Source organism: Pristiophorus japonicus, chromosome X (assembly GCF_044704955.1).
Source record: "Pristiophorus japonicus isolate sPriJap1 chromosome X, sPriJap1.hap1, whole genome shotgun sequence".
Taxonomy (NCBI): domain Eukaryota; kingdom Metazoa; phylum Chordata; class Chondrichthyes; family Pristiophoridae; genus Pristiophorus; species Pristiophorus japonicus.
Window position 1 is genome coordinate 36,304,717 of NC_092010.1, and position 19,375 is coordinate 36,324,091.

A 19,375-nucleotide genomic window follows, 5' to 3' on the forward strand; every position below is an offset into this window, starting at 1 on the left:
GGCTCTAAATCTGTGACGTCACTCCATTGCCCAGCCCAAAGAGGAGTGGTGGGCCAGAGGGTGGCACCTGGAGATCACCAAACTCTGCCATGGTGTTCAGCTTCTGGGAGAGTTTGATCTCCATGGGATGTCTTCTGTGATCTGCTCTTGTTACAGCCCTGTTGGGAGACCAGGTTTGAAAATGGAAACCACAAATTTCACAAGTGCATTTTTAAAATTTATTTTTGTGACCATTTCACGTGAACTTGCATGCCTCATGGTATAGCAATGTTGCGATTTTCACGGATCCCCATTTTGCTCACTTCCTTGATGAAGATGGCTGGTAGTCTTTCTTTCAATATCATTGAAACCTCCTTCTTGATGTAGGATGGATCTGGAAGTGGCCACAGAGCACATTCTATACATCTGTATTGTGATGCAAAGTAGTATTGAGGTGTAATCGTGCAGCTGGCTCTGAACATTAAGTACAGGAAGGTGCTGAATCAGACAGCAGCTCATTGCGATCCACATTGTGGGCCTCTGCTGCTGACTGCGCACTGCACTCCCACTCTCGCTGGCTCTCCCATTATACACATGCCTTTACTGTCTCCACTGTGGTAAGGTACAAAGTGGATGCATCTAAAATAGGGAGGAGGGAATATTTTAGTGGGTGGATCACCCCAGCTCACTCGTGCCTCTTCCGAAACCCAGCAATATTGGCCGCAAGATAAGAACCATATCAGTTGCTGGTGTACTAACCCTTCCCACATGTTTGTAGAGCTTTTTATAGTGAGTCTGTGACATTGTGAACTTTGCTGTTTCGTTAAATAACATTCTTTGCAACCCAGGGCTAAAAAAAATTATTTTTTATAATCCTATTTCAAAGGGGGTTAGTTAACTGGTTGTGAGTTATTGGATCATTGCTAAGTGTAAATGCCAGCCCCTGTGTTTCAAGCTATTCCAATTAACAATTGGGACTTTCTTGCTATAGAAAGAATAAACTGGCATTTATGTTGTATGTTCCAAGCGCTTTACAGTCAACTGATTACTTTTGGAAATGTTCACTATTGTATAAGCAAATGTAGCAGCCAATTTTTGTACAAAAGGTCCCAGTAGCAGCAAAATACTGCATGGTGCAGAACAGCAGAGTTACTGTACACTTTTGTAGATGATTGGATGGCCCATTGTAGTTTTGGTTGAGGCGAATGTCTGCTGGGACATTCTGTTTTTCTTTGTATAGTGCTGCAGAATCTTTTACATCCACCCAAATGGGCAAGATGGGGCCTCTGTTGAACTCTTCTAAAGGATGGCACCTCTGATAAAGCACCACTCCCTTGGCCTGCTCCAGTTGCAGTGGAGCATGAACCCACGACCTTTAGATCCGGAGGGGAGCTCTATCAACTGAGCCAAATTACACTAACTATTTATGCATTTGATTTATTGTGTAACATCTAACAAATTGGCTGCTATATTTGCCTATACAATAGTGACAACATTTCCAAAAGTAATCAGTTGACTGTAAAGCGCTTGGAACATACAACATAAATGGCAGTTTGTTCTTTCTATAGCAAGAAAGTCCCGATTATTAATTGGAATAGCTTGGACCATTGGCACCTGAAACACGGGGGCTGGCATTTACACTTGGCAATGATCCAATAACTCACAACCAGTTAACTAACCCCCTTTGAAATAGGATTTAAAAAAAAAAAAAAAATTTTTAGCCCTGGGTTGCAAAGAATGTTATTTAACGAAACAGCACAAAGTTCACAGTGTCACAGACTCACTATAAAAAGCTCTACAAACATGTGGGAAGGGTTAGTGCACCAGCAGCTGATATGCTTTTTATCTTTTGGCCAATACAACACCAACTTGCATTTATATAGTACCTTGAATCTAGTAAAACATCCCAAGGTGCTTCATCGGAGCAATTATTAAATGACATTTGATGCTGAGCCACATGAGATTGGGTCAGGCTTGGTCAAAGAGGTAGGTTTTAAGGAGGAGAGCGAGGTTTAGGAAGGGAATTCCAGAGCTTGGGGCCTAGGGGTGGCTGACAATGGTGCAGCACAGGAGGCCAGCATTTGAAGAGTGCAGATATCCAGAAAGGTTGTAGGAGGTTTCAGAAATGGTGAAGAATGAGGCCATGGAGGGATTTGAAAAGCAGGATGAGATTTTAAAATGGAGGCGTTGCTGGACCAGGAGCCAATGTCTGTCGCGAGTACAGGAGTGATGGGTGAATACAGACAGCAGGAGTTTTGGCTGAGCTCCAGTTTAATTTTTTTTAAATTGTTCCTGGGATGTGGGCATCACTGGCAAGGCAGGCATTTATTGCCCATCCCTAATTGCCCTTGAACTGCTGCAGTCCGTGTGGTGAAGGAACTCCCACAGTGCTGTTCGGGAAGGAGTTCCAGGATTTTGACCCCGTGACTATGAAAAAACAGTGATGTATTTCCAAGTCAAGATGGTGTGTAACTTGGAGGTGATGGTGTTCCCATATGCCTGCTGCCCTTGTCTTCTCGGTGGCAAGAGGCTGAGGATTAGGGAGGTGCTGTTGAATGAAGCCTTGGTGAGTTGCTGCAGTGTATCTTGTAGCCACGGTGCGTTGGTGGTGGAAGGAGTGAATGTTGAAAATGGTGGATGGGGTGCCAATCAGGCAGGCTGCTCTGTCCTGGATGGTGTCGAGCTTCTTGTGTTGGAGCTGCACTCATCCAGGCAAGTGGGGAGTGTTCCATCAGACTCCTGACTTGTGCCTTGTAGATGGTGGAAAGGTTTTGGGAGTCAGGTGGTGAGACATTTGCTGCTAAATGCCCAGCCTCTGAACTACTTTTGTTGCCACAGTATTTATGGCTGGTCCAGTTAAGTTTCTGGTCAATGGTGACCCTCAGAATGTTGATAGTGGGGGATTCGACAGTGGTAATTATGTATTTAACCCCTTGTAACCTGCATCGCACCTGACCACCAGAGGGCCTACCTGTTGGAGTCCCAAGGGATCCCAGCATCCCTTGGGAGCACAGTATATAAGCAGGCCACCCACAAGGTGCCTGCACTCTGGAACTATAATAAAGGAGCCAAGGTCACACTTGCTCATTTTGAAATTAAAAAAAAAAAAAATTACACACAGTACTCACACTCCTATAATTTTTTTTTAAAAAAAAGTCAAACTATCAGTAATACCATTGGATGGAAGATGGGAGGCCAGGAGTGTAGGAATAGTCAAGTCTAGAGTTAATAAATGGATGAGGGTTTCAGCAGCAGATGAGCTAAGGCAGGGATGGAGTCGTGCAATGTTACGGAGGTGGGAGTCGGTGATCTTGGTGATGGAGCAGGTATGTGCTCTGAAGTGTGATTTGTGTTGTGGTTCTGTTAAAAATGTTTCACTTTTGTGTGGCAGTGAACATAAACCATGCTAAAGCTACAAGTGTTTCCATTTGTCCTTGTTTTGTAATATCATTTCCATAGGATCATGGTTGACACTGTCAGCAGATTCTTTCGTTCATCCTTTTAAACCAGTTCCAATTTTTTTTAAAACAATGGTTTTGGCTTGCATATTCCATGTGCAACTCCCTACCTGAAGGGTACAGATTAAAGTGATTTATACCAAGGGGTATGGGATGTCTGGGCTGGTATTACTCATACACTGCTTTGTTTGTTCCAAGAGAAGGGTTGGGGAAAGCCTGATCAACAACTAAGTTGAGTTGTCATGTACTCTAGTATTCATCTAATTCTTTATATTTTGTAAATTCTTGATTTGTTTCAACAGGTTGAATTTCCTGCTCTCTGTAATAATGTGACTTTACAATTAATTTAGTAGGGGTGCTGCAACTGGGATAATTGGTGATCGCAAGACCATATACTCTGCAGGGCTGGAAAGTGAAAAGATGCAGATTTCAGACTGCGGTGCACAGTCCATTATGGAGTAGTCAGTCAATGAAACAAACACTGCAACAAAAAGCTGAAGTTATAACCAGGTCTGTTGACCATCAGAGTTTTCTTTTTTAAAAGCTATGGTATAATCCAATAGTTAGTCTTGATTTATTGCAACACATTTATGTTCTGCTTAATATGGCAACCTATTTTAATCAGGACTGCCTTGCCTCCATTCTCTGTACCATGCATGCATGTACATGTTTCTTTACTGTGTGCATCTAATGGTAGGTTGGATCCAATAACTGAACATTTCAGTATACTGTACAGTCAATAATGGTTTTACACTCTTGTGGAACTAAAGCCTCGTGTTCCCATATCTACAACACGTGGGTATAAATGCAAAATCTAGAGCCCCCATGAGTAGTTTAATGTTGGTCTTGTACTCCAATCATGCAATCTGGAAGTAATTGTATGATCTAGTCATTTGGGTGGTTGTGATTTGCACATCTAACGACATAGTCTTGAATCAAACTCCAGTTGTCATGGTACTCTGATTTTGAACCTTTATACAACACTGGTTCGGCCTCAACTGGAGTATTGTGTCCAATTCTGGGCACCGCACTTTAGGAAGGATGTGAAGGCCTTGGAGAGGGTGCAGAAAAGATTTACGAGAATGGTTCCAGGGATGAGGGATTTCAGTTACGTGGATAGACTGGAGAAGCTGGGCAGAGAAGGTTGAGCAGAGATTTGATCGAGGTATTCAAAATCATGAGGGGTCTGGGCAGAGTAGATAGAGAACCTGTTCCCATTGGCAGAAGGGTCGAGAACCAGAGGGGACAGATTTAAGGTGATTGGCAGAAGAACCAACGGCGACATGAGAAAATTTTACGCAGCGAGTGGTTAGAATCTGAAATGCACTGTCTGAAAGGGTGGCGGTGGATGTTGTGTATGCGTAAATAACTGACAAACCTGAGCCAGGAGTAATGTAACTTAACTTAACTGTGCTTTTGTACAACAACCCAAAATGGTGTCCCAAAACGGCATGAATACAGCAATTGTGAAGAGCTCCCGCAGGGTTCTAACAAATAGAGAGTACGAACATAACCGATTCCTTTGCTGCCCCCACACCCCCCCCCCCCCCCCCCCACTTTTTAAAACCAACCGACAAAGTCTTTGAGATAGCCAGGCCGTGTTCTCATACGCTGAGACTGGCGCGGAGCTTGCGGTGTTTGCTCTCGGTTTTGGTTGGGGAACAGAACGATGCCTCTGTTCTATCCTGCTGGTATCTTCGCGCTAGGTTTGGCTGGGGGTTTGAGAATGTCCAGTAGCCAGTGAAGATTCCGCCCAATCATGAGCTCAGCGGGTGTCTTCCCCGTTAGCGAGCGCTTTGTTGAACGGTATGTGCGAAGAATGGTCTGAACCACTTCGTCGAATGTTTGGCCTGCTGAGAGGTTGGCTTTCAAACCCTCTTTGATGACTCAGTTAAAACGCTCAACACCTCCATTGCTTTGAGGATTGTACTGAGCAGTAAGGCGATGCTCTATAGCATGACTAGTGAGGAAATCCGTGAACTGGTCGGATAAAAACTGCGGTCCATTGTCAGTGATTATGACCTCTGGGAGGCACCACTTCGTGAACATATGCTGCAGGATAGTGACGATCGTTGATGAGGTCACTGAACTTGTAGCGATTTCTGGCCATTTGGAATGCAGGTCATGTACTACAACAAGGTAACACTGGTGTTGTGGAGCTGCTTCAACTGGACCGAAGATATCCAACTGAAGTTGTTGCTAAGGTCTTTGTGGCCATGGAATGGGTTTCATTGGCACTAGTTGGATGTTTGTGGCCTTTTTGCACAGACTACATGCTTTGCCATGTGAGACGAACTCCTGAGTGTCCATCCCAGGCACCATACTGAATTGCAACAACTCTGCTTCATGCGGACAATGCCAGGGTATCCATGTGCCAAATGAGAACGTGTTCGAGCAGTAACTACCAAGTCGCTGCTTCACCACGAGCTAGGCAGCCCTCGTTCCAAACGGAAAATTCATCGCGAAGTCTGTGGAATGTTTTCAGCTCTTGCAGAATTTGCTTAGGCCACTCCATCTGGAGGAAGTGGCACACGTGCTGGAGCGTAGCATCATTCTGATTTCTGTTTTGATGGACTGAGTGATGATTGACGTGACCTATGTGTCGTCATCTGTGAATAAGTTCGCACCCGAGTCCGAAGCAGGTGTAGAGCGGCTGAGCATGTCAGCTACGTAGTTGCGACTGCCAGCTATGTACTGTACATCAAAGTTATACTGATGAAGGCGATCTGACCATCGGCTGATTCGTAGTGGTCTGTGCCCAAATCCAGTTGTAGTGTCGTTGGTGATCTGTGTGGAGGGTAAATTTCCTGCCATTGAGGTAGATGTGCCAGCATTCATGTGCATCTATGCAAGTGAGTGCTTCACGTTCCCCTGTAGAGTATTTACGTTTTTCAGATGAGCGCGTGCGACAGGCGAAGGGTCAATCCAGTGTGTGTGTGTGTGTGTGCGCGCGTGCGTATCGGGAAGCCAGCTGCAACCCACCAACTTCTAGATTTTACACGGACATTTTTCTTTTTAAAGTAGGCTGGAAGCGTCTGATTTAACCAAGACGACGATGATTCAAATTAACCTCCCTCTTTTTTTTTTTCCCCCTTCCCCTCCACACCTGGGGACCCTCCAGTTCTGTGACCGAGATGGATAACAACAGTTTCTCCATACATCATGGCAAATGGGTTAGACGGTGACAATGTAACACCAGCCGTGCAATACTTATCCAGTGCCTTGGCACCGAAGGCCAATGTATTTTTGGCCAAAACGGTAAGTGCCCTAGAGAACTATTTTGGGCCAAAGAGAACGGTGAACCAAACAGTACATCGTTTCATTAACTGAACTGGCCGCTACGTGTAACTTTGGATCACACAGAAAAAATGATCAGGGATCAAATTATTGAGAAAACAACCATCCCCTCCCCCACCCCACCCCCAATTCGCGAACGCTTGCTGATGGGGGATGACAAATTGTTATTGTACAAAGCAACTAATTTGGCCATTCAAATCAAATCGGTGCTTTCTGATTCAAAAGCAATCGGATCCCCTGCTCCCCCTATGCAGCAGACTGCAGCTACAGCCCATGTGCAAGGCATTCGTCCAAAGTGGAAATTACAAGAGACCCAGGGCTAGTAATAAGCCATCCACTACAGATCGCGGGCTTAACTTCCACTGCTTTAACTGTGGGGACAAATCACATTCAGCAAAAAGTCTTCGGTCCTGCATGTGGGAAGAAATGCTCCATGTGGTAAAATGAACCATTTTGCTAGTGTCTGTTGTTCATCGCAGCATATTCGACATGTGGACAACCCTGTTGGTGATGAACCCAGTATGGTTTACACCATTGGTGACATTTCGCGCATCAGTTTGGGCAAATTCAAGGACTGTGAGGTAAACATTGACGGCACACCTTGCTGCCTCCTCATTGACTTTGGAGCCAAAGTCTCCATATTGAGCGAGGCTGTGTACAAAACCCACTTCACGCACTGTCAACTGCAGCCCGCAACTGCCACTCTGCACGCGTACACTGACTCGCAAATTGAGTTACTTGGGGTCATATCTGTCCCGATATACTACAAGAACAAACATTGGAGAACTTTTCCTTTTTTATGTCGTGACGGGACGAAGCCTCATGGGTGTTGACTTTTTTTGCTTGGGTTGGGTTCAAAGTTTACGACCCAACTGTGGCACACCTGTGTACACGGTGGACTTTGACGAGCAGTATCCCTGGGGTTTTAAGTGACAACAAAATTCTGCCATTGTCCCCGTGTTGACCCTTCCGTCAAACCGGTTATGCAGCAACTTCGCCATCTCCCATTCGCAGTTCGTGACCAAGTATCCGCAGAATTGATGCGACTTGAATTTCTAGGAATCATTGAGAGCATCGACTCCTCACCCCGGATCTCAAACTTAGTCATTGCTTGGTGTAAAAATGGGGAGATCCGCCTATGCATCGACCTGAAAAAGGTCAACAAGACCACCCCGACCAGTTCTTGCCATCGGCGAACTGTCTTTAAAATTCCACGGCTCAATAGTCTTTACGAAACTTGACATGTGCCGCAGTTGCCTGCAAATGCATCTAGTGGAGGACTGCAAACCGCTCGTGGCATTGTCTATCAGTATTGACGTATGCCCTATGGACTATCTTCTGTACCAAGTGCATTTCAGAAGATTGTCACTACTATGCTACCAGGCAGAGAAGGAGCCCTCGATCTGCTTGACGATATCGTCATCCGTGGATTGACAATGGAAGAACATGACCAGCAACTTCACGCAGTTATGGCTAGACTTGAAGAAATAAACTTTCTGGGCTACAGTCACAGCACAAGCTTGACAACATTGACGTGATGCAGCAAATGCAGGTGGCTACCAACGTCAGAACTTCCATCATTTGCAACTTCTATCAAATGTTCGCCCCACACTACGTGCACATTGCCAAACCACTTCGCAAGTTGTTGCGCAAGGGCGTCCCTTAGAAATGGACTGATTCCCAGGCTCAGGCATGCACCACGCCTAAGGAAAAAATCATTGTGAATAGTTCCCGCAGGGTCCTAATTGCCCGTTTTCTGAGCTGTAACAAATAGAGTATGAACACAACAGTGGAGGCAGATTTAATTGCGGCTTTCAAACTGGAAATGGATACGTACTGGAGGGGAGGGGGTGGGTGGGAAAAAATGTTGCAGGGCTACAGGAAAGGGCCGGGGAGTGGGACTAGCGGAGTGCTCTTGCAGAGAGCCGGCACGGGCTAAACTGGCCGAATGACTTCCTTCTGTGCTGTAACCACTCTGATTCTGTGAATGCCAGTGTGTGGTTAAGCACGTGCAATATATTCTACCACCTCAACCTGTGTCGTATTTACAGACAACGGCCCACGTTAATATCCCCTCACCCCCTCGGTTCATGCTTTACTTGATCTTGGAAGTGGTTTAAACTTCCATGTGTAGTGACTGGTATTGTGGATATTTTAATGTCTGAGCTTTAAACTGAATACTGCGGTTTTATTTTCGAAAAACCTTCAGAACTTTGAGACTAATGTTTGTTTTGGTTTTGGATTAGTATTCTGAGATCTATTTGATATATGTTGGATATTTAAAGGTTTGTATTATAGAGCGCGCTCGTAAGTTTTTAAAATCCCAAACAACCATTTAAAAAAAAAAATACTAACTTGTTGCAGGAAGTCTTATCAAACCGAGCAGGCACATTGTCTGTTGGTATCATGGTCTGATTATTTAGCTATAAATACAGCCACAAAGTAACTTGTATAGTTCACAAACAATGAGGCTTTGTTGCACTCCTATTTCTTTAGAATATTTCAATGCTTTTTGTATTCCTCTAATCTGATATGTTGTGACGTATGTTACAATTTTGTGCAAATTTCTGTGGGAGCATTATCCTGGTGGCTCAGCAGAGAAGTGAGAATCTGATGGATCCATTGGCTTGATTGTGGGAGCACCATCACCACAAAGATTATAATTGTTCAGAGAAGGCCCACTGCCACCTCTAGGGCAACACGAGATGGCCATTAAATGCTTGCCGTGCCAATGTTGCCCCCATCCCGAGAACAAATGTATATTGGGTCTCTGGTTCAGTCCCTTGTTCGCGGAGTTGGGTGAGGACCGGGTTAGACTTGGCTGTGATGCCTTCCATCCTCGCCCTCACTTCTGTCTTTTTCCCCCAGTCAGACCGCCTGCCAATGGTTGGTGTTGAGGCTTGCACAACAACCGTTGTATCTATATAGCGCTCCTAAAGTACAGCAAGACATGAGGAAAGGGGTTGACACCGCAGGAGGAAAAGGAGCAGTAGCTCCAAGAACCTAAGGAATTGGAGGATTTTGAAATAGAGGTGATTGGGTGGAGGGAATTCGCGGGCAGAAGTGTCACATTGGCTGCTGATACTGGATCGCAAGCTGATGCATTTACCGTTTGCTGTAGTCTCCAATCTTGCTGTTTATCAAGTTTGAAATTTTTTTGCAGACTTTTAAATGGTGTCCAGATTGTCCTCAATGTGTAGAAAGAAAATCTGACTATTACAGCAGTGACTTACAATACCAACGTGCTGCCAATCGTGAAGTGCTTTGGGACGTCCTGGGGTTGTGAAGGATGCAAGTTATTTCATCCTCCTATCTGTCCAACAGATGAAAGAAACAGCAAGTTAAAACACTCCTTATTCAATGATGGTGTGAATTCACCTTTTGACCTTGGTTTCAAAACTGAGTGTACCACCTTGGAATTTGCTAACACAATATTTATCCGCCCTTATTTTCTCCCTTCAGTGGTTAAGGTAACATTCCAGAATATTTTTTGGACAATAATTAGATTCCTGCCACAGTTTGAAATGTTCTAAAAGTTTGCTATAACGATTATAAAAATCAGTCTTGCTGTGTAGAAACATAGAAAATCGGTGCAGGAGCAGGCCATTCGGCTCCTTGAGTCTGCACTGCCATTCAATATGATCATGGCTGATCATTCAACCTCAGTACCCCACCCCAGCCTTCTCTCCGTACCCCCTGATCCCTTTAGCCGTAAGGGCCACATCTAACTCCCTTTTTGAATATGTCCAACGAACTGGACTCAACAACTTTCTGTGGTAGAGAATTCCATAAGTTCACCACTCTCTGGATGAAAAAGTTTCTCCTCATCTCGGTCCTATATGGCTTGCCCCTTATCCTTAGACTGTGTCCCCTGGTTCTGGACTTCCCCAACATCAGGAATATTCTTCCTGCATCGAACCTGTCCAGTCCTGTCAGAATTTTATAGATTTCTGAGAGATCCCCCCTCATTCATCTAAATTCCAGTGAGTATAAGCCTAGCCAATCCAGTCTTTCCTCATAAATGTCAGTCCTGCCATCCCGGGAATCAGTCTGGTGAACCTTCGCTGCACTCACTCAATAGCGAGCACGTCCTTCCTCAGATTAGGAGACCAAAACTGCACACAATACTCGTTGTGGTCTCACCAAGGCCCTGTACAACTGCAGTAAGACCTCCCTGCTCCTATACTCAAATCCACTCGCTATGAAGGCCAGCATGTCATTGGCTTTCTTTACTGCCTGCTGTACCTGCATGCCTACCTTCAATGACTGACTTACCATGACACCCAGGTCTCTTTGCACCATCTCTTTTCCTAATCTGTCACCATTCAGATAATCTGCCTTCCTGTTTTTGCCACCAAAGTGGCTAACCTCACATTTATCCACATTATACTGCATCTGCCATGCATTTGCCCACTCACCTAACCTGTCCAAGTCACCCTGCAGCCTCTTATCGTCTTCCTCTCAGCTCACGCTGCCACCCAGCTTAGTGTCCTCTGCAAACTTGGAGATATTACCTTCAATTCCTTTGTCTAAATCATTAATGTATATTGTAAATAGCTGGTGTCCCAGCACTGAACCTTGCGGCACCCCACTAGTCACTGCCTGCCATTCTGAAAAGGACCCGTTTATTCCCACTCTTGGCTTCCTGTCTGCCAACCAGTTCTCTATCCACGTCAATACATTACCCCCAATACCATGTGCCTTAATTTTGCACACTCATCTCTTTGTGTGAGTGTAGCAGTTTTAAGGTGCGGATATACTGTAGATAAGAGTGACGTGGCTGATAACTGGTTAGCTATTGCTACTTTTGATACTCCATCAATCGAGCAAAGTTCGTCAATTCAAAACCCTTTTGTTTGTTTAAATGTTACCTCTAACTTTTGCGTGTACTCTGTTCCCATAAACCGGTGCAGAATTATTTACTTGCATTTTGTGTAGAGCAGAAGCCAGGCGCTTTTCTCCCTTGAGAAGAGCAAAATTGAAGGTACAAGTTGTTCCAGAGTGTGCTCATGCATCTTCTGGCAGACGGTTTTGCTCAGTGGCATTGGCAGTGAATTTTGGGCCGTGCACTGCTTCACCTTTTTTAGCTGATGAATAATGCAGGAAACATTTTTGCAGGGGAGCCCAATAAAAAGCAAACTGTAACCTTGAAGTGGGTGGGTATACAGAAGTTTTAATACAAACTCACAGCTGGAAATACTGTTCGCAATCTATCCTAAACCTGACTCATTCCACCAATGCAGGGCGAGGACTATCTTTGAGTGGATCCTCTTGGCTGACATCACTGAATTGAGGATAAGTGGACAACATTTTTTTTAAATGTTGAAAATGGTTGGTGGTGGGTCCTGGAATGTATCGAGGGGTAGGTGCAGTCCATTGAAAAGTTTTCTCCAATTTTTAAATTGGATTTGTTGTTGTTGATGCAATCCATCTCCTTGTCGGAGGTGTTTTGTTGCTGTCAAACTGGCGCCACAAGACCGAATTGAAAGAATATATATCCAGGGGAGGCTCTTCATACCCATGGGCTATATCTTTCTCCGTTTGCCTTTAGTTTCAAAGAGTCATTGCAAGTATAAAGTGGGAATGTGTTTTATCCCCTCTGACTTTTTCACATTTAGAAGTGGAAGAAAATATGCTGTGGTTTTATTGTTGAGATTAATTTCAGTAACTGCTGTCCCTTTGTGTAAAAACATAGCTTATTGTAATTTGCCCCAGTGACTAACCAATGCAATGCAGTCAGTGCAATAGTAATTGCTGCACATTCTTTACCAATATTGCAAAGTCCCAACTGCAGTTGGGATAAATTTCTAGTTTTCTTTTTAAACTGAATATGCTAGCGATTTACAGAACCGGCCAACAAAATTAGCAAATCCTACCCAACATTATCTTGCAGCTTTGGTTTGAAGCATTTCAAACCTATGGGAGTTGTTTAAAGGAGTTGTATGATGGGCCGAATGGCGGCCTCCTGTGCTGTATGATTCAGTGAGGAGCTTGAGGCAAAGCAGAAACTTAACAAACTGAACAGAAACTAGTAACTTAATAATAAAGAACCCTTGGCTCTTGATGATGGATCTAAAACGAGACTAATAGAATAACACCAATTTGTATTTATATAGCGCTTTTTCAGGAGTATTATATAATACAAAATTGACATAGAGTTGCATGAGCAGAAATTAGCGCAGGTGACCAAAAGCTTGGTCAGAGGTATGTTTTTAAGGAGCGTCTTGAAGGAGGAAAGGGAGGTGGAGGCAGAGCGGTTTAGGGAGGGAGTTCCAGAGCTTGGGGCCCAGGCAACAGAAGGCACGGCCACCAATGGTTGAGTGATTTTATAATCTGGGATGCTCAGAAGGGCAGAATTGGAGTATAAAGGAATGTGTTATTTAGGCTTGTGTATGAAGGGAGCAAAGCCCCCTGATAGTGGTGGGATATCATTGAGCTCTGATATTTTCTAACCAGATTATACTGCTTGAGCTCCTTCCTGTACTCCTGGCAGTCACCTAGTTCAGCCATCTGTTCTGACAGAAAGCATTGAATATTGCAAGTAGAATGACACAAATTGCTTTTTCAGAGAGATGCTTATTTCCTTTTTCTTTTTACTCCCAAATATCTCTTTCCCCTGTGCCAGTTATGGTGCATAATGTCTATCTGTACAACAACAACTTGCATTTATGTAGTGCCAGTAAAATGTCCCAAGGTGTTTCACACGAGCGTTCAGTTTAATTTCTTTCAGCTGGCTGGTATCGGCTGTGGACTCCACGTTGCTGTGTGGTCAGCTCTTGGATGTACTTGGGTGGTTTTTCAGGTTTTAACTTCAGATCGACAGACTTGGCAACCTGTTCCTGTGTTGTGTCTTCAAGATGTGCTTCTGTACCTTTTTTTTTTTTTTCCCCCAAATCGGCTTCATGTGGAGATAGCATCTGGTGTGATTTAGAACATTGAATTTTCCCTTCAGTGCTTTACCTGCAAGATGCAACCTAAATTTCCTGGAGAATTATTTTTGTTTTTTTAATCCAAAGGGGAAAACTGAAGTAATACTAAAAGTTTTGAGTAGTGAGTCAGGTTGTGCTCATTTTTCCGTCCTGCCGAATTTCAGACAGTCTCTTTCCATGTCCACTGATATTAAATGTTGGCAAATGGTTCCTTTTTTAACTACAGTACTGTCTCCTCTCTTACTCCAATGTGAGTGTTATTAGAAACATAGAAACATAGAAAATAGGTGCAGGAGCAGGCCATTCAGCCCTTCTAGCCTGCACCGCCATTCAATGAGTTCATGGCTGAACATGAAACTTCAGTACCCCCTTCCTGCTTTCACGCCATACCCCTTGATCCCCCGAGTAGTAAGGACTTCATCTAACTCCCTTTTGAATATATTTAGTGAATTGGCCTCAACTACTTTCTGTGGTAGAGAATTCCACAGGTTCACCACTCTCTGGGTGAAGAAGTTTCTCCTTATCTCGGTCCTAAATGGCTTACCCCTTATCCTTAGACTGTGACCCCTGGTTCTGGACTTCCCCAACATTGGGAACATTCTTCCTGCATCCAACCTGTCCAAACCCGTCAGAATTTTAAACGTTTCTATGAGGTCCCCTCTCACTCTTCTGAACTCCAGTGAATACAAGCCCAGTTGATCCAGTCTTTCTTGATGGGTCAGTCCCACCATCCCGGGAATCAGTCTGGTGAATCTTCGCTGCACTCCCTCAATAGCAAGAATGTCCTTCCTCAAGTTAGGAGACCAAAACTGTACACAATACTCCAGGTGAGGCCTCACCAAGGCCCTGTACAACTGTAGCAACACCTCCCTGCCCCTGTACTCAAATCCCCTCGCTATGAAGGCCAACATGCCATTTGCTTTCTTAACCGCCTGCTGTACCTGCATGCCAACCTTCAATGACTGATGTACCATGACACCCAGGTCTCGTTGCACCTTCCCTTTTCCTAATCTGTCACCATTCAGATAATAGTCCGTCTCTCTGTTTTTACCACCAAAGTGGATAACCTCACATTTATCCACATTATACTTCATCTGCCACGCATTTGCCCACTCACCTAACCTATCCAAGTCACTCTGCAGCCTCATAGCATCCTCCTCGCAGCTCACACTGCCACCCAACTTAGTGTCATCCGCAAATTTGGAGATACTACATTTAATCCCCTCGTCTAAATCATTAATGTACAATGTAAACAGCTGGGGCCCCAGCACAGAACCCTGCGGTACCCCACTAGTCACTGCCTGCCATTCCGAAAAGTACCCATTTACTCCTACTCTTTGCTTCCTGTCTGACAACCAGTTCTCAATCCATGTCAGCACACTACCCCCAATCCCATGTGCTTTAACTTTGCACATTAATCTCCTGTGTGGGACCTTGTCGAAAGCCTTCTGAAAGTCCAAATATACCACATCAACTGGTACTCCTTTTGTCCACTTTATTGGAAACATCCTCAAAAAATTCCAGAAGATTTGTCAAGCATGATCTCCCTTTCACAAATCCATGCTGACTTGGACCTATCATGTCACCATTTTCCAAATGCGCTGCTATGACATCCTTAATAATTGATTCCATCATTTTACCCACTACTGAGGTCAGGCTGACCGGTCTATAATTCCCTGCTTTTTCTCTCCCTCCTTTTTTAAAAAGTGGGGTTACATTGGCTACCCTCCACTCGATAGGAACTGATCCAGAGTCAATGGAATGTTGGAAAATGACTGTCGATGCATCCGCTATTTCCAAGGCCACCTCCTTAAGTACTCTGGGATGCAGTCCATCAGGCCCTGGGGATTTATCGGCCTTCAATCCCATCAATTTCCCCAACACAATTTCCCGACTAATAAAGATTTCCCTCAGTTCCTCCTCCTTACTAGACCCTCTGACCATTTTTATATCCGGAAGGTTGTTTGTGTCCTCCTTAGTGAATACTGAACCAAAGTACTTGTTCAATTGGTCTGCCATTTCTTTGTTCCCTGTTATGACTTCCCCTGATTCTGACTGCAGGGGACCTATGTTTGTCTTTACTAACCTTTTTCTCTTTACATACCTATAGAAACTTTTGCAATCCGCCTTAATGTTCCCTGCAAGCTTCTTCTCGTACTCCATTTTCCCTGCCCTAATCAAACCCTTTGTCCTCTTCTGCTGAGTTCTAAATTTCTCCCAGTCCCCAGGTTCGTGGCTATTTCTGGCCAATTTGTATGCCATTTCCTTGGCTTTAATACTATCCCTGATTTCCCTAGATAGCCACGGTTGAGCCACCTTCCCTTTTTTTATTTTTACGCCAGACAGGAATGTACAATTGTTGTAATTCATCCATGCGGTCTCTAAATGTCTGCCATTGCCCATCCACAGTCAACCCCTTAAGTATCATTCGCCAATCTATCTTAGCCATTCATGTTATTGAATGCAACAGTGTACATTTACACAAGTGCCCCCTCCCCATGTCTCTTCCCACCAGCCACTGGGGTAGAGTATAAGAAAGATATGGCTCAACTTTTTTAACTTTACCTTTTTTTCGCCTTTTTTTTAACCCCTGTCCCCAGTTGACTGCACAGCTGCATGTACAAAATGTCCTCATTTTCTGGACTCTCAAGATACTGGCAAAAATTGAATTCTACAAACACAGACTCTGCTTTGAAGATGTCTTTTCTCCATCTTGCTCATTACATGAGAGCTCTGCTCTATGAAGAACCTTGTGTGGGAGCTTTTTATAAAATTGCTTACTAAACTGGTTGGGTCAGGGGGTGGGGGGGAGGAAGAGGAGGAGAAAGTCCATGTGCCAGTTTGTACTTTATATGCACTTGCCAGCCAATAATCTGCTTCTAATTTGGGTTTTACGTGCATATTGATTTAATTTGCAAAATTGCAATTCATTGCAACAAGAAAATTAAATAAGCTCCTTTTGCTTTGTGCATTTGGTTGGCACACTTTTTTTTTCACCTCTGGTACTGGATATAGTCCAGACTAATGAGATACTTGCAGCCAGAAGATGTGACTTGTCTCGAGTGAAATAACTTTGGGTGGTCTCTGTTCATTTTCAAGAGTCCACAGATTTGAAGTATTGCTTTGCGAGACCACAAGGATGGCTGGGAATGGAAAGATTTAGTTGCATAAAAGGTGTTAATTTTTGCAATTTGTGTCTTTTTTTTCCCCTTCCACTCCTGAAGGTACTGACTCAGGCTGAGATGTGGTATCATATTGCCATCAGTCCTTTGGTAAATCTGCATTTGTGTGCGATTTTAACCAATTATTCAACCATTGACTTGTTCTGCCTTCTCGTGTGCATCTTTCACTAGGGATCGCTCCCCAGTCCAAGGGCACTCTGGCTAGTTGCATTGCCCCATCATTGCTTGTGCTGAAGTCAGCTTATCTAGTGCAGTACCACTACACTCACTACGCCACTGGGGCAGCTGTGTGCTAGTCTGGTTGAGACCGATTGTTGGGTAATGTTGAGAGTATTACCTTTTTGATATGTATGAACTTTGTGCTGACCGTGGCCACACAAAATATGAAACATGAATTTGTTGCTCCCTCTCTCTTCCTGTATCACATTTCTCATCTATGTCTTTGTTACCTCTAGACTTGACTTGACTATTCCAATGCACTCCTGGCTGACTTCCCACATTCTACCCTTCTTAAACTTGGTGTCATTCAAATTCGACTTGGTGCGAGTTAGGACACCAGCAGCCATGTTTACCCATCACCCTTCTACGTTCTTCTACATTGACTTCTGGTTAAGCAACGCCTCGTTTATATATTTAAAAAGAATTCTCTCCCTTATTTTCAAATCTCTCCATGGCCTTGCCCCTCCCTATCTGTGTAATCTCCTGCAGCCCCACAACGCTCTTATCTGCGCTCCTCAAATTCTGCCCTCTTGAGTGTCCCTGATTTTAATCGTTCAACCATTGGTGACTGTGCCTTTACTCGCCAAGTCCCTAAGCTCTGGAATTCTCTTTCTTTTTAAGACTCTCCTTTAAAACCTACCTCTTTGGTCATCTGCCCTAATATCTCCTCGTGGCTTGGTGTCACATCTTGTTTGATAATGCTGCTGTGAAGTCCCTTGGGACCTATTAATATGTTTACAAATGCAAGTTGGTGGTTGTGATGTATAAATTGCTGGGGTTTTTTTCCTCCTCCCTAGTTGCTGTTTTTTTTTTCCCTTCCCTTCTCTCCTTTCACCCCTCCCTCCATCACAAATGTTGGATTACTGGGGCTGCCATGCACTAGCAGTAACATTGTAAAAGGGGCATAAGGCCTACTCCTGCACCTATTTTCTATGTTTCTATGTTTCTAAGGCTGCAGTTCAGTGTGGCTCATCATCTGAATTGCTTGACTGAGCTTCTGTTCTGAATCCTGCTACCCATCTGTTAGCCTGTGTGTACAGCATTGACCTATTGTCAGTGTATCTTCTTCTCTCACCTGTTGCGTTTTCTTTTAGTGTACATAGGCCATTCAAACATAATGAGATGCATTGTATGGAAAGTGTCTTTCATTTCCAGGGCTTCTCCACTCAACAGTTTTCATACACCAAGCTTTGGACTGAATCGCCCTTTGTGAATATCTGCATGTTGATCTGCTGTAGCTTTTTCATTTAATCCTCGTCGTATCTATTATTATTTGTGGATATGGTAAACACTGCGTACACTTACTCTGTTGCACTTTTTTTTGCTAATGCCCTCATTATTATAAAAGTGTATTCTCCTGATTTTCTGTGGGTTTTGTCATGGGAGCTTTTATTTCCTAATTTGCCTCCTTGCTGTATCCAGCTGTGTCTCTTTCAAGTATGTTTCCAACTCTGCTTTACTATTTTGATGTATTTGCTGTAAGTCAGTACTTGAATGGTTTTATTGCCAACTTTCTGGATTTTCCACACGTCTCTGAATCGAAGATGCACTGCTGTGAGCAACCCAGGACAATGCAGAATTGGGATCTTGTCGCAATGGCACTTTGACCTCTAACCTATATTGTCTGGCAATTGGCTGATCAAGCTTTAAACTACCCAACAATGCCCCTTCCTTGACACACCGTTATTTGGATTGGTTAGAACAGCTTGGCAACAGCAGCAAGTTTATATTTTGATTGGCTGGCTTTTTTTCTCTCCGTGAAAGGTGGGTTTCCACAGCCAGACATAGTAGGAGTGAGCAGGTCTCAGTCTTCTGGTTCTTGTTGACTATAATTGTAGCTGGAGGTTTGTATAACCTAAGCTGCTGACTCTGTATTTGCTGTAGAGTCCCAGGTAAAGGTGCTGGTGTTTGAAGAACAGAACATAAAAAAATAGGATTCGGCCCCTCGAGCCTGCTCCACCATTCATCATGCTCATGGCTGATCTCCTTCAACTCCACCTTCCCACTATCCCCGTATCCCTTAATTCCCTTTGTTCCTCAAAATTTATCAACCTCTGTCTTGAATATACTCAACGGCTGAGCATCCACAGCTCTCTGGGGTCGAGAATTCAAAAGATTCATAACTGTGAAGAAATTTCTCCATCTCTGTCTTTAAATGGCCGACCCCTTATTCTAAGACTGACCCGTGGTTCTCGATTCCCCAGCCAGGGAAAACATTTTCCCAGCATTAACACTGTCCAGCCCCTTAAGAAAGTTGTATGCTTCAATGAGATCATTCTTCTAAACTCTAGAGAATATAGGCCTAGGCTAC

The 19,375-nt window shown here is 44.0% G+C and overlaps 1 protein-coding gene across 9 annotated transcripts in view; it reads left to right on the forward strand.

The window, feature by feature from the left end:
• lima1a (LIM domain and actin binding 1a) overlaps nucleotides 1-19,375 on the forward strand; it is a 143,837-nt gene that overhangs the window by 24,412 nt on the left and 100,050 nt on the right. For 4 of the 9 annotated variants that reach the window (XM_070869616.1, XM_070869615.1, XM_070869624.1 and 1 more), the window contains exon 3: nucleotides 3,788-3,947. The exons of 4 other annotated variants lie outside the window; for them this stretch is intronic. The gene's annotated coding sequence lies outside the window, so the exon portion shown is untranslated. The remainder of the gene's footprint in view (nucleotides 1-3,787; nucleotides 3,948-19,375) is intronic. One more of the 9 variants, XM_070869619.1, reaches the window with a different exon arrangement.